The following is a 13,964-nucleotide window of genomic DNA, read 5'->3' as shown; positions in this document are numbered from 1 at the left end:
ATGGGGAAATGACAGCCTCTTAAACAACTGGTGTTGGCAAAACTGGACAGCTACATGCAAGAGAATGGAACTGGATCATTGTCTAACCCTATGCACAAAAGTAAATTCAAAACGGATCAAAGAACTGAATGTAAGTAATGAAACCATAAAACTCTTAGAAAAAAACATAGGCAAAAATCTCTAGGACATAAACATGAGTTACTTCTTCATGAACATATCTCCCCAAGCAAGGGAAACAAAAGCAAAAATGAATAAGTGGGACTACATCAAACGGAAAAGCTTCTGTACAGCAATGGACACCAATAGAAGAAAAAGGCATCCTACAGTATGGGAGAATATATTCACAAATGACAGATCCGATAAAGGGTTGACATCCAAAATATATAAAGAGCTCACACACCTCAACAAACAAAAAGCAAATAATCCAATTAAAAAATGGGCAGAGGAGCTGAACAGACAGTTCTCCAAAGAAGAAATTCAGATGGCCAACAGGCACATGAAAAGATGCTCCACATCACTAGTCATCACGGAAATGCAAATTAAAACCACAATGAGATATCCCCTCACACCAGTAAGGATTGCCACCATCCAAAACACAAACAACAACAAATGTTGGTGAGGATGTGGAGAAAGGGGAATCCTCCTACACTGCTGGTGGGAATGTAAATTAGTTCAACCGTTGTGGAAAGCAGTATGGAGGTTCCTCAAAAAGCTCAAAATAGAAATACTATTTGACCCAGGAATTCCACTCCTAGTAATTTACCCTAAGAACACAGCAGCCCAGTTTGAAAAGGACAAATGCACCCCTGTGTTTATTGCAGCACTATTTACAATAGCCAAGAAATGGAAGCAACCTAAGTGTCCATTAGTGGATGAATGGATAAAGAAGATGTGGTACATATACACAATGGAATATTATTCAGCCATAAGAAGAAAACAAATCCTACCATTTGCAACAACATGGATGGAGCTAGAGGGTATTATGCTCAGTGAAATAAGCTAGGCGGAGAAAGACAAGTACCAAATTATTTCACTCATCTGTGGAGTATAAGAACAAAGGAAAAACTGAAGTAGCAAAACAGCAGCAGACTCACCGAACCAAAGAATGGACTAACAGTTACCAAAGGGAATAGAACTGGGGAGGGCAGATGGGAAGCGAGGGATCGGGGGGGGAAGAAAGTGGGCATTATGATTAGCATGTATAATGTGGGGGGGCACAGGGAGGGCTGTACAACACAGAGAAGACAAGTAGTGATTCTACAGCATCTTACTATGCTGATGGACAGTGACTGTAATGGTGTACGTGGTGGGGATTTCATAATGGGGGGAGTGCCTAGTAACCATAATTTTGCTCATGTAATTGTACATTAATGATATCAAAAAGAAAAAAAAGATCAGGAACAAGACAAGGATGCCCACACTCTTCACCTTTATTCAACATAGTTCTGGAGGTCCTAGCCATGGCAATAAGACAACACAAAGAACTAAAAGGCATCCAGACTGCTAAGGAAGAAGTTATACTGTCACTGTTTGCAGATGACATGATACTGTATGTAAAAAACTCTAATAATCCACTCCAAAACTACTAGATCTAATATCTGAATTCACCAAAGTTGCAGGAAACAAAATTAATACACAGAATTCTGTTGCATTCCTATACACTAATGATGAACTAGCAGAGGGAGGAATCAGAAAAGCAATTCCATTCACAATCGCATCAAAAAGACTAAAATACCTAATAATAAACCTAACCAAGGAAGTGAAAAACCTATACTCTGAAAACTACAAGACACTCATGAGATAAATTAAAGAAGATACCAATAAGTGGAAAGACATCACATGCTCATGGACAGGAAGAATTAATATTGTCAAAATGGCCATCCTGCCTAAAGCAATCTACATATTCAATGCAATTCCCATCAAAATACCAACAGCATTCTTCAGTGAACTACAGTAAATCATTCTAAAATTCATATGGAACCACAAAAGATCCCAAACACCCAAAGCAATCCTGAAAAGGAAGAATAAAGCTGGGGGAATTATGCTCCCCAACTTCAAGCTCTACTACAAAGCCATGTAATCAAGACAATTTGGTACTGGCACAAGAACAGAACAATAGACCAATCTGGAACAGACTAGAGAGCCCAGATATAAACCCAACCATATATGGCAAATTAATATACGATAAAGGAACCATGGATATACAATGGGGAAATTACAGCTTCTTCAATAGTTGCTGCTGGCAAAACTGGACATCTACATACAAGAAAATGAAACTGATTATTGTCTAATCCCATACACAAAAGTAAACTCAAAATGGAAAAAGACCTGAATGTAAGTCATGAAACCATAAAACTCTTAGAAGACAACATAGGCAAAAATCTCTTGAATATAAACATGAGCAACTTGTTTCTGAAAGCATTTCCTCGGGCAAGGGAAACAAAATAAAAAATGAACACATGGGACTACATCATGCTAAAAAGCTCCTGTATGGCAAAGGACACCATCAACAGAACAAAAAGGCATCCTACAGTATGGGAGAATATAGTTGTAAATGACATATCTGACAAGACGTTAACATCCAAAATATATAAAGAACTCACTTGCCTCAACACCCAAAAAGCAAATAACCCAATTAAAAAATGGGTGGAGGATATGAAGAGACAATTTTCCAAAGAAGAAATTCAGATGGCCAACAGACACATGAAAAGATGCTCCACATCACTAATCATCACGGAAATGCAAATTAAAACCACAATGTGATATCACCTCACACCAGTAAGGATGGCCAGCATCAAAAAGACTAAGAACAACAAATGCTGGCAAGGATGCAGAGAAAGGGGAGCCCTCCTACACTGCTGGTGAGAACGTAAGCTAGTTCAACCATTGTGGAAAGCAATATGGAGGATCCTCAAAAAACTAAAAATAGAAATACCATTTGACCCAGGAATCCCACTCCTAGGAATTTACCCAAAGAATACAAGTTCTCAGATTCAAAAAGACATATGCACCCCTATGTTTATCATGCAGCACTATTTACAATAGCCAAGATATGGAAGCAACCTAAGGGTCCATCAGTAAATGAATGGATAAAGAAGATGTGGTACATATACACAATGGAATACTATTCAGCCATAAGAAAGAATCAAATCCTACTATTTGCAACAACATGGATGGACCTGGAGGATATTATGCTCAGTGAAATAAGCCAGGTGGAGAAATAAAATGCCAAATTATTTCCCTCATTTGTGGAGTATAACAATGAAGCAAAATTGAAGGAACAAAACAGCAGCAGACTCACAGACTCCAAGAAGGGACTAGGGCTTACCAAAGGGAAGGGTGTAGGAGGGCAGGTGGGGAGGGAGAAAGGGACTGAGGGGTATTATGTTTAGTACACATGGTGTGAGGGTTCACGGGGAAAACAGTGTAGCACAGAGAAGGCAAACAATGAATCTGTTGCATCTTACTACACTGATGGACTGTGACTGCAATGGGGTATGGATGCAGACTGGATAATATAGGTAAATGTAGTAACCACATTGTTTTTTCATGTGAAACCTTCATAAGAGTGTATATCAATAATACCTTAATAAAAAAATAGACATAAAACAAAAGTAGAAATAATAATAATGCCGAAAAAAATTTTTTAAACACTGTCATTTTCTGTGTAGGCACTGATTGGAAAAAGTTTGGGAAGGAGTAATGTAAGAATAGGAAATTGAGAGAAGAAGCCCAAAGAATGAATCCTAGAGTATCCAACATTAAGAGATTAGGGAGATGAGCAAAGGAGGCTGAGGAGAGGTGAACAGTGATGAGGGAAGTGAGTCAAGACAGTGTGTTATCTGCAGCCCAGGGTTTAAAACAGCTGGGTATAGAAAAGAGTGCCTGTGTCAGATGCTGCAGGCTGGTCAAGTAAGATGAGGCCTGAGCCATAACCCCTGGAACTAACAACACAGGGTCACTGGCGACCTTGGCAAGAGCCACTCCAGTGGAGGTGAGGGAGGAGCTGAAAGCCTGACTGTGAGCTTTCGAGAAAGAGCATGACTACTTTTTCTGGTTTTGCTATAAAGGAAAAAGAGATATATATAAGTCATCATGAGAGAAGGATGTAGGGTAAAGAAGTTTTTTTTTAAATCTTAAAATGGGTGACATTATAGCAAGCATATATGCTGATGGGAGTGATGCAGCAGATAGGGAAAACTTGTTAGAAAAGGGAAGCACTTCTGGAGCAAGGTGCTTGAGAAGGCACAGGCAAGAGTTTCCAAAGTAACAGGAGGCAAGACCAAGGATGTTGTCATTGCGTAGATATGGTAATAAGAAGTACACAGGCTCTCTCTCATTAGTGAAAGTAAGAATGACAGAGAAAGTATATAAAGTTTCAGGAAAAAAGAAAAGTTGTTAAAAAGTCATCTAGGAAAAAATCCATTGCTTTCTTCCTTCAACTCTGAATCCTGAGAAATTGAGCCATTTTAAGGACCCACTGATCTCAGTACACTATCAAATGAAAAGGGTTCTTATGTGTTTATACATTATACTTCATCTTTACCATGAGACAACAGAAGTGATGAACATTCCTTACATAAAGTAATAACACTGTACTCCCTACTCTCTCTGCTCTCAGTTGGACAGTTTGGAGCTACTTATACTAAAATTAACCTTGCACACATCAAACCCAATACCTTAAGAACCTAGTCTCTTTTAAGGAGATGAGCCTAATAATCTGTATGAACAAAATGATGTCCCATTTCCCTACAGAGTAGATTAAGAGCAGAATTGATTTAATGCCAAGTACGTTTTAAATACTGCACCTCAAAATGCATCATGTTCACATAAAAAAAAATGATGTAACAGCCTGGAAATTCAGGAACAGACAATGCAGCTTTCAGCATCAATTGAGAAGGTTCATTCCCTTCATGCCATCCATGGCTGTCTCTACAGCCCATTCAAACACAATGTATTAACAGCTTCCATGAATATGATGCTTCTGAATGAGTTTTCTCCACCCTGGTTGATGTTGGGGTTAAAAGCCAAGGAACTATCTGTATCCTGCTCCCCCTCTCCCACATATACACATACTAACATTGTAAGTAAGCATGCCTGCAGACAGATAGAAGCTGCACAAGACCAAGAACAAAGACCCCAGAACTCTGAGGACCCTGTTCCACACCCCCATTACACACATGCACACCCTAGGATTGTGCTAAATATTCTTGAAGATGTTGTGATTCAAGACAGCTATACTGGACCCAGAATTCTCATCCCAATTTTGCCATCAAGAAGCAGTGGGCTTGATAAGCTACTGAAAATCTGGTCTGCACAAGGCTATGATGTGAACTTCAGCTCTGTTTCTAACCAGCTCACCTAAGTCAGTCTCAGACTTCTTTGGGGATAGGGGATAATTAATTTCTACTCTGCAGGGGTGCTGGGACAGAACAGAGACTCAATGTAATTATTTTATTCCTTCACCTCCCTAAGCCTGTTTCCTAATCTTTAAAATGCAATGATTTCTAATGCCAGCTCCCCTTCCCTTAAACGGTTGCTGTGAGGAGCCAGGGAAATCACTTATATGACATATAGGCTTCTCCAGGATATTCATTAAAGCAAGACGCTGGCAGAGAGATGAATGGTGGAGTATTATGATCATTTATTTGATGCAAAGAAAACGTTTCTATTTTGGAAAAGTACACTTTCTCACAAAAGAACCTGCACAAAAATAAAAAAGAGAAAAGATGAACTAAAAGTGGATAACTGTAAGAGGAAAGCTACAGAAAGGATGTCTTACCACAAGGTAAAAATTAAGGCTTAAATTCACATGTCCAGTTTATTCCTCCTAGAGCCTCCAAAGAATAATCTCTTAAGATTGCTTACAGCCAAAGGTGGTGTTTCTAAAAGTATGACCCTAAGGACTAGCTTCTTTTGACAACCCTGATGAGATTGTTTAAAATATAGCTACCTGGGACACTCCCCCAAGAACTCTGATCTTTAGATCTGGATTTGAACCCAGAAATCTACATTTCAATAAGCCTCCAGATGATTCTGATACCACCAAATACTGAGGACCATCAGAGCAGCCTGTCCCAATGAGCAGCCCAGTGCCCGTGAATTATTTGTGCTTCCTCCAAGAGGACTCCTAACACCAGCCCCAGACTGAGCTGAGCCTCCCGCTCACCCCCAGCACTCCCCAGGCTGGTGTCTGCAGTGGCCTGTGTCTCCATTCACAGTCACTGGTCCTGAAAATGGAAAGCTGGCTTTGTGGGAATATAATTGTTATTAAATGATTATACCATGAGCAAGAATGCTGAAAATCCTGGTATAAAATGCTTCTAGAAATAGGATGAATGGGAGAATCTGCCACGCATCTCATTTCTGGTCAGAGAGAAAGAGGTTTACAATGTGTATCAAATGTTTTTAAAATGTGCAAACCTTTTGAGCCAGCAATTCAACTTCAAGAAAACTATCCTTAGGAAATACAGAGATGTGTGCAAAGATGTGTGTACAAAGATAGTCACTGCACCTTACATATAATAGAAAATAATTTAAACCAATCACCCAAAAACTGTAAACTGGCCAGAAAAATAATGGAACCATAAAATAAAATGCTATCTAACTACACTATTGACTATTTTTAGAACTCACGTTCTAAAAATGTTTTATTGATAAAGAAAAATGTTCATGATACATTACTAAGTAAACAGCTGACTATAAAATGGCATTATTATTCATTACTATATTTTAAAAATAGACCCTATTTGTTTCATATATATTTATATTCATATATATTGTATAAACATGTATCCCCAAACATGGAAGAGAGATGGAAGGACATTAGTTAATTATTAAGAGTCCTTCCATGACCCCTATTGTTGCTGAGGATATCTACCAATACATGCTACAACTAGTAGTTAAAAGTTTAAAGAGAAACAAGATTTGCATGGTCTCAAGTTCATTTATTAATACAGATGGAAAGTAACTTCACACTAGAGAAACCCAGCGGACACCACCATCACCAAGCCATCCAGAATTATAAAGCCAGTAATAAGACATATGGAGGTTATGATCTTTGAATATGATGCACTGAGGAAAGTACCTTTCTGTGTTATTCTTGCAACAGTATATAACTTCATTACAATCAGGTAGGAATAGCTAACAGATTCAAATCAAGGTATATCCTACAAACTAACCAGTCAGTACTCTTCAAAACTGTCACGGATTGTATGAGATTAAGGAGACATGACAATTAAACACATTGTTTAATCCTAGATGGGATCCTGGAACAGAAAAAGGTGAAACATTGGTGAAATTCAAATAAAGTCTGTAGTTTAGTTAGCAGTATCATACCACTGTCAGTGTATTAGTTTTGATAATTATACTATGGTATGTAAAAAGTTAACATTAGGGAAAGCTGGGTGAAGGATATGCAGAAATTCTTTGTACTGCTGTGTTAGTTTACTATTGCTGCATAAAAATTACCACAAATTTAGAATCTTAAAGCAAAATGCATTTATAATCTCACACTTCCATAGGTCAGAAGTCTGGCACAGCATGGCTAGATTCTCTGCTGAGGGTCTCACCTAGCTGAAATCAAGGTATCCATAGACACTAAGGCTCTCACCTGGGACTCAGGGTCCTCTTGCAAACTCACTGGGGGCTGTTGGCATGATTCAGTTCCCTGCAGTTATAGGAAGAATGTTTTGTTTCCTCACTGGTTATCAGCCCGGGGCCACCCTTGTGTCCTAGAGGCCTCTCTCTGGTACTTGCACATGGCTCCCTCTATCTCACAGTTATCAAAAATGTGTTGAGTCCTCATGCTTTGAATCTCTATGACTTCAGCCAGAGAAAGTTCTCATTTGTAACCTTAAATACAAATGCAAAGTTTCTTTTGCCATCCAATAAATATATTCAGAGGCTTCTGAGATTAGGGCATGGCTATTTGGGGGACACCATTTTCTCTTTATTTTTTTTTTTGCAACCTTTCTCTAAGGCTAAAATCAGTTCAAAATAAAAACTGAAAGAATGATTATCTCTTGGTGTTGATATTTGGGGATATCTGTTTTTTTTTCTTTTCTAAGTCTTCTGCATTGAGTGTATAATATTGCTACAGTCAGAATTTGAGATTTCTCTGTTGTCTTGCAAATATATATAAATGCAAAGTCTGATAGCATAAGAAAACTTTGCTGACATCTTCAAAACCAGACTGGCTCAAGAACAGCAAACAGGAATGCTACCTGCCTCTAACCTCCCAAACTGTCCATTCTTTCTCAAGCAAACACTGCTTGGAATTCAAGCAAAATTCTAAAATTAACTTTTCCTATCAAATAAGTCATTTGTGATAAGGTCTTACCTGTCCAAGAGATTCCCCAAAATACATTTTCTGAAGATAACCTGTAGTTTGAAAAATTGAAGGTGAGGGGATAGATGGCTGTGTCAGAGCTGAGACAGAGACATCTTTCTAAAACCACATATAATAGGAAAATATAATTAATAAAACTAATCCTGAAAGAGCAACAGGAAAGAAGGCTGCGCCAGACTGCATTCAGCTGGAGAAAAGAACTGACCTCACAGAAAAGGGTAATGTACCAAAGTTGTGACCCAGAGGGACCCAAGCCCTTCCCCACACCACCTCACTGGCGGGAGGAAGAGAAACAGAGTGGGGAGGGAGTAGAGGCCTGGGACTGCTGAACACCTAGCCCTAGAGATCACCTCTGGGAGCATAAACCTATATTACATGGTGCTCTGGTGATTAGTGGGGTGGTAAAGCTAAGAAAGGCAGAATACCTGGAGAGACTGAGATTCCAGCTGCTTGTGGAAAACAGGGATCCATATCCAGTTGATCTGGGAAGGCAGACTGAGAGAATTTCTAAAAGTGAGAGGGCTGCTAAAGGGGCAAGACTGCACAGAGCTTACTGCTCAGGAGAAAGGACAGGTATACAAAATTGTCCAGGTGCACCCTGACCGGTAGGTTGGGAACTATCACAGTCTTCAGGTGCTCCATCCCACTGGCTGGCTACAAAGCATCAGGGCCCCCCACCAGGATACGCAGCCTGCTGCACCTTCCTCCCAGTCAACACTCACCTGGCTCACAAACCGGCAAACCCTGACCTGGAGAAAGGCCAGCCAGAGGGAACTCTCGCCTACAGCAGCTACAAACGCAAAGCATAGAGGATTACACCAGGGTGTGTTCGACCCACTGGTTCTGGCAGTGGAGACAGGCATAGCAGCCAGAAAGCAGGAAACAGCTATTTCCTCCCCCCAGGCAAAAGCACCACTCTTCTACGACCCCCAACATCACTCCAGGGGCTGAACAGCTCCAGACAGTAGAGCTTCTGGGCACTAGATGGCGCCACATACAAATATGAAATGGCAAAGGAACCTGGCTCAAAGAAAAATCTCAACACCACCAGAAAAAGGGTTTTGTGAGACAGAACTAATCAATTTTCCTGAAAGAGATTTCAAAATAAAAATCATAAACATGCTCATGGAGGTATAGAAAAACATTCAAGAACACAGGAACAAATTTAGGACAGAGATTCAATCATTGAGGAATACAATGGAGGGTATTAAATCCAGATTAGATATGGTGGAGGAGAGAATAAATGAAATAGAAATTTTAAAGAGGAATACAAAGAAGCTGAGTCACAGAGAGAAAAAAGGATCTCTAAGAATGAAAGAATATTGAGAGAACTGTGTGACCAATTAAAATGGAACAATATTCATATTATAGGGGTACCAGAAGAAGAAGAGAGATAAAAAGGGATAGAAAGTGTCTTTGAGGAGGTAATTGCTGAAAACTTCCCCAGTTTGGGGAAGGAGATAATCTCTCAGGCCATGGAGGTACACAGATCTCCAAACACAAGGAACCCAAGGAAGACAACACCAAGACATATAGTAATTAAAATGGCAAAGATCAAGGATAAGGACAGACTATTAAAAGAAGCCAGAGAGAGAAATAAGATCACATACAAAGGAAAACCCATAAGGCTGTCATCAGACTTCTCACCAGAAACCTTACAGGCCAGAAGGCAGTGGCATAATATATTTAATGCAATGAAACAGAAGGAACTGGAACCAAGAATATTCTATCCAGGAATACTATCATTTAAATTTGAAGGAGGGATTAAACAATTTCCAGATAAGCAAAAGCTGACAGAATTTACCTACCACAAACCATATCTACAGTGTATTTTGGAGGGACTGCTAAAGATGGAAGTATGCCTAAGGTTAAATAGCTGTCACCAGAGGTAATAAAAAGGGATAGACAGAGAGTACAGAATATGATACCTATTACAAAAAGAATGGAGGAGGAAGAAAAAGGAGAAAAAAAGAACCTTTAGATTGTGTTTGTAATAGCATACTAAGTTAACCTTGAACCTTTGATAACCATGAATCTAAAGGCTGCAATGGCAATAAGTACATACTTATCGATAATCACCCTAAATGTACATGGTCTGAATGCACCAATCAAAAGACAGACAGTCACTAAATGGACAAAAAAACAAGACCATCTATAAGCTGCCTACAAGAGACTCACTTTAAACTCAAAGACATACACGGACTAAAAGTGAAGAGATGGAGAAAGATATGTCATGCACTTTTACCACACAAACAGACTTCAAAACAAAAGAAAGTCACAAGAGACAAAGAAGGACATTACATAATGATAAAATGGTCGATCCAACAAGAAGATATAACCATTATAAATATATAGGCACCCAACAGAGGAGCACCTACATATGTGAAACAAATATTAACAAAATTAAAAGGGGAAGTAGAATGCAATGCATTCATTCTAGGAGACTTCAACACCCCACTCACTCCAAAGGACAGATCAACCAGACAGAAAATAAGTAAGAAGACAGAGGCACTGAACAACACATTAGAACAGATGGACCTAACAGACATCTACACAACTCTGCACCCAAAAGGATCAGAATACACATTCTTCTCAAACGTACATGGAATATTTTCAAGAATAGATCATATATGAGGCCACAAAAAGAGCCTTGGTAAATTTAAAAAGATTGAAATTGTACCAAGCAGCTTCTCATACCACCAAGGCATGAAACTAGAAATAAATTATGCAAAGAAAATGAAAAATCCCACAAACAAATGGAGGCTTCACAACATGCTCCTAAATAACCAATGGATCAATGACCAAATTAAAACAGAGATCAAGCAATATATGGAGATGAATGACAACAATAATTCAATACTGAAAATCTGTGGGACACAGCGAAGGCCATGCTAAGAGGTAAGTATATTGCAATACAGAGGTATCTCAGGAAAGAAGAACAATCCCATATGAAAAGTCTAAACTCACAATTAACAAAACTGGAAAAAGAAGAACAAATAAGGCCCAAAGTCAGTAGAAGGAGGGACATAATAAAGATTAGAGTAGAAATAAATAACATCGAGAACAATAAAACAATAGAAAGAATCAATGAAAGCAAGAGCAGTTCTTCAAGGAAATAAACAAAATACATAAATACCTAGTAGACTTACCAAGAAAAAAAGAGAATCTACACACAAAAACATAATCAGAAATGAGAAGGGAAAAATCACAACTATACCACAGAAATACAAAGAATTATGAGAGAATACTATGAAAAATTATATGCTAACAAACTGGATAACCTAGAAGAAATGGACAATTTTCTAGAAAAATACAACCTTCCCAGGATAACCCAGAAACAAATAGAAAATCTGAACAGACCAATTACCACAAATGAAATTCAATTGGTAATCAGGAAACTACCTAAGAACAAAACACCTGGACCAGATGGCTTCACCGCTGAATGCTATCAAACACTTAGTGAAGACCTAATACCCATTCTCCTTAAAGTTTTCCAAAAAGTAGAAGAAGAGGGCATACTTACTAACCCATTCTATGAGGCCAGCATCACTCTAACACCAAAACCAGGCAAAGACACCACAAAAAAAGAAAATTACAGACCAATATCCCTCGTGAACATACATGCGAAAATACTCAACAAAATATTACCAAACCGAATACAAAAACACATCGAGAGGATCATCCACCATGGTCAAGTAGAATTTTTTCCAGGGATGCTAGGATGGTACAATATTAGAAAATCCATCAACATCATCCACCACATCAACAAAAACAAGGACAAAAACCACATGATCATCTTCATAGATGCCAAAAAAGCATTTGACAAAATTCAACATCCATTCATGATAAAAACTCTCAACAAAATGGGTATAGAGGGCAAGCACTTCAACATAATAAAGGCCATATATGACAAAAACACAGTCAACATCATACTTAACAGCAAGAAGCTGAAAGCCTTTCCTCTGGAATCAGTAACAACACAAGGATGCCCACTCTCTACACTTTTATTCAACATAGTTTTGGACATCCTAGCCACGGCAATAAGACAACACAAAGAAATAAAGGGCATCCAGATTGCTAAGGAAGAAGTTATACTGTCACTGTTTGCATATGACATAATATCATACAAAAAAAACCCTGATGACTCCACTCCAAAACTACTGGATCTAATATCTGAATTCACCAAAGTTGCAGGATACTAAATTAATACACAGAAATCTGTTGCATTTGCATACACTAATGATGAACTACCAGAGGGAGAAATCAGAAAAACATTCACAATTGCATCAAAAAGAATAAAATACCTAGGAATAAACCTAACCAAGGAAGTGAAAAACCTAAACTTTGAAAACTACAAGACACTCATGAGAGAAACTAAAGAAGATACCAATAAATGGAAACACATCCCATGCTCATGGATACAAAGGATTAATATTGTCAAAATGGCCATCCTGCCTAAAGCAATCTACAGATCCAATGCAATTCCTATCAAAATACTAACAGATTCTTCAGTGAACTACAGTAAATCATTCTAAAATTCATATGGAACCACAAAAGACCCCAAATAGCCAAAGAAATCCTGAGAACAAAGAATAAAGCAGGGCGGATAACGCTCCCCAACTTCAAGCTCTACTACAGAGCCACAGTAATTAAGACAATTTGGTACTGGAACAAGAACAGAACCATAGACCAATGGAACACACCAGAGAGCCCTAATAAAAAACCCAACCATATATGGTCAATTAATATACGATAAAGGAGTTATGGACATACAGTGGGGAAATGACAGCCTCTTCAACAACTGGTGTTGGCAAAACTGGACAGCTACATGCAAGAGAATGAAAATGAATTATTGTTTAACCCCATACACAAAAGTCAACTGGAAATGGATCAAAGACCTGAATGTAAGTCATAAAACCATAAAACTCTTAGAAGAAAACATAGGGGAGAAGTAGGGGGGTATTAAGATTAACATACATGGGGGGGTAGGAGAAAAGGGAGGGCTGTACAACACAGAGAAGGCAAGTAGTGATTCTACAACATTTTGCTATGCTGATGGACAGTGACTGTAAAGGGGTTTATAGGGGAGACCTGGTATAGGGGAGAGCCTAGTAAACATAATATTCGTCATGTAAGTGTAGATTAGTGATACCAAAAACAAAGCAAAAAAAAAAAAAAGGGCAGTTCCTGTGTGGTAACCTCCAACGAGTTCTACACAAGGGTATAAAGGGCATATAAAAGTGTAGGCAAAGGGTCTGTTTGTGTTTATACAGAGGATCAAAGCCTAATTGGGCTACCCCGAAAATGAACTGAGATACGATATGAAAGAGAACTTCCAACATCAGCACTCTCTGGAAGACTCATGCCAGAAGATGATCATCAAAAAACCCCAACAAAGATCCACGCACTGCTACAGCTGTAGATGCACTCATCCCACCAGTTCCTGGACTTGCCATGGGAATGAGGAAGGAGATATCTAAGCTGGCCTGTGCATACAGTAAAACAACAAATTTGACTGGATCTATACTGTTGGAACTCAACCAAGAATTTGGAGAAGTGCAAATTGTAGCGCTCCAAAATCTTACAACTACAGACTATTTACTGTTAAAAGAAC

Source organism: Manis pentadactyla, chromosome 15, assembly GCF_030020395.1.
Source record: "Manis pentadactyla isolate mManPen7 chromosome 15, mManPen7.hap1, whole genome shotgun sequence".
Taxonomy (NCBI): domain Eukaryota; kingdom Metazoa; phylum Chordata; class Mammalia; order Pholidota; family Manidae; genus Manis; species Manis pentadactyla.
This window is presented reverse-complemented; position numbering follows the sequence as displayed.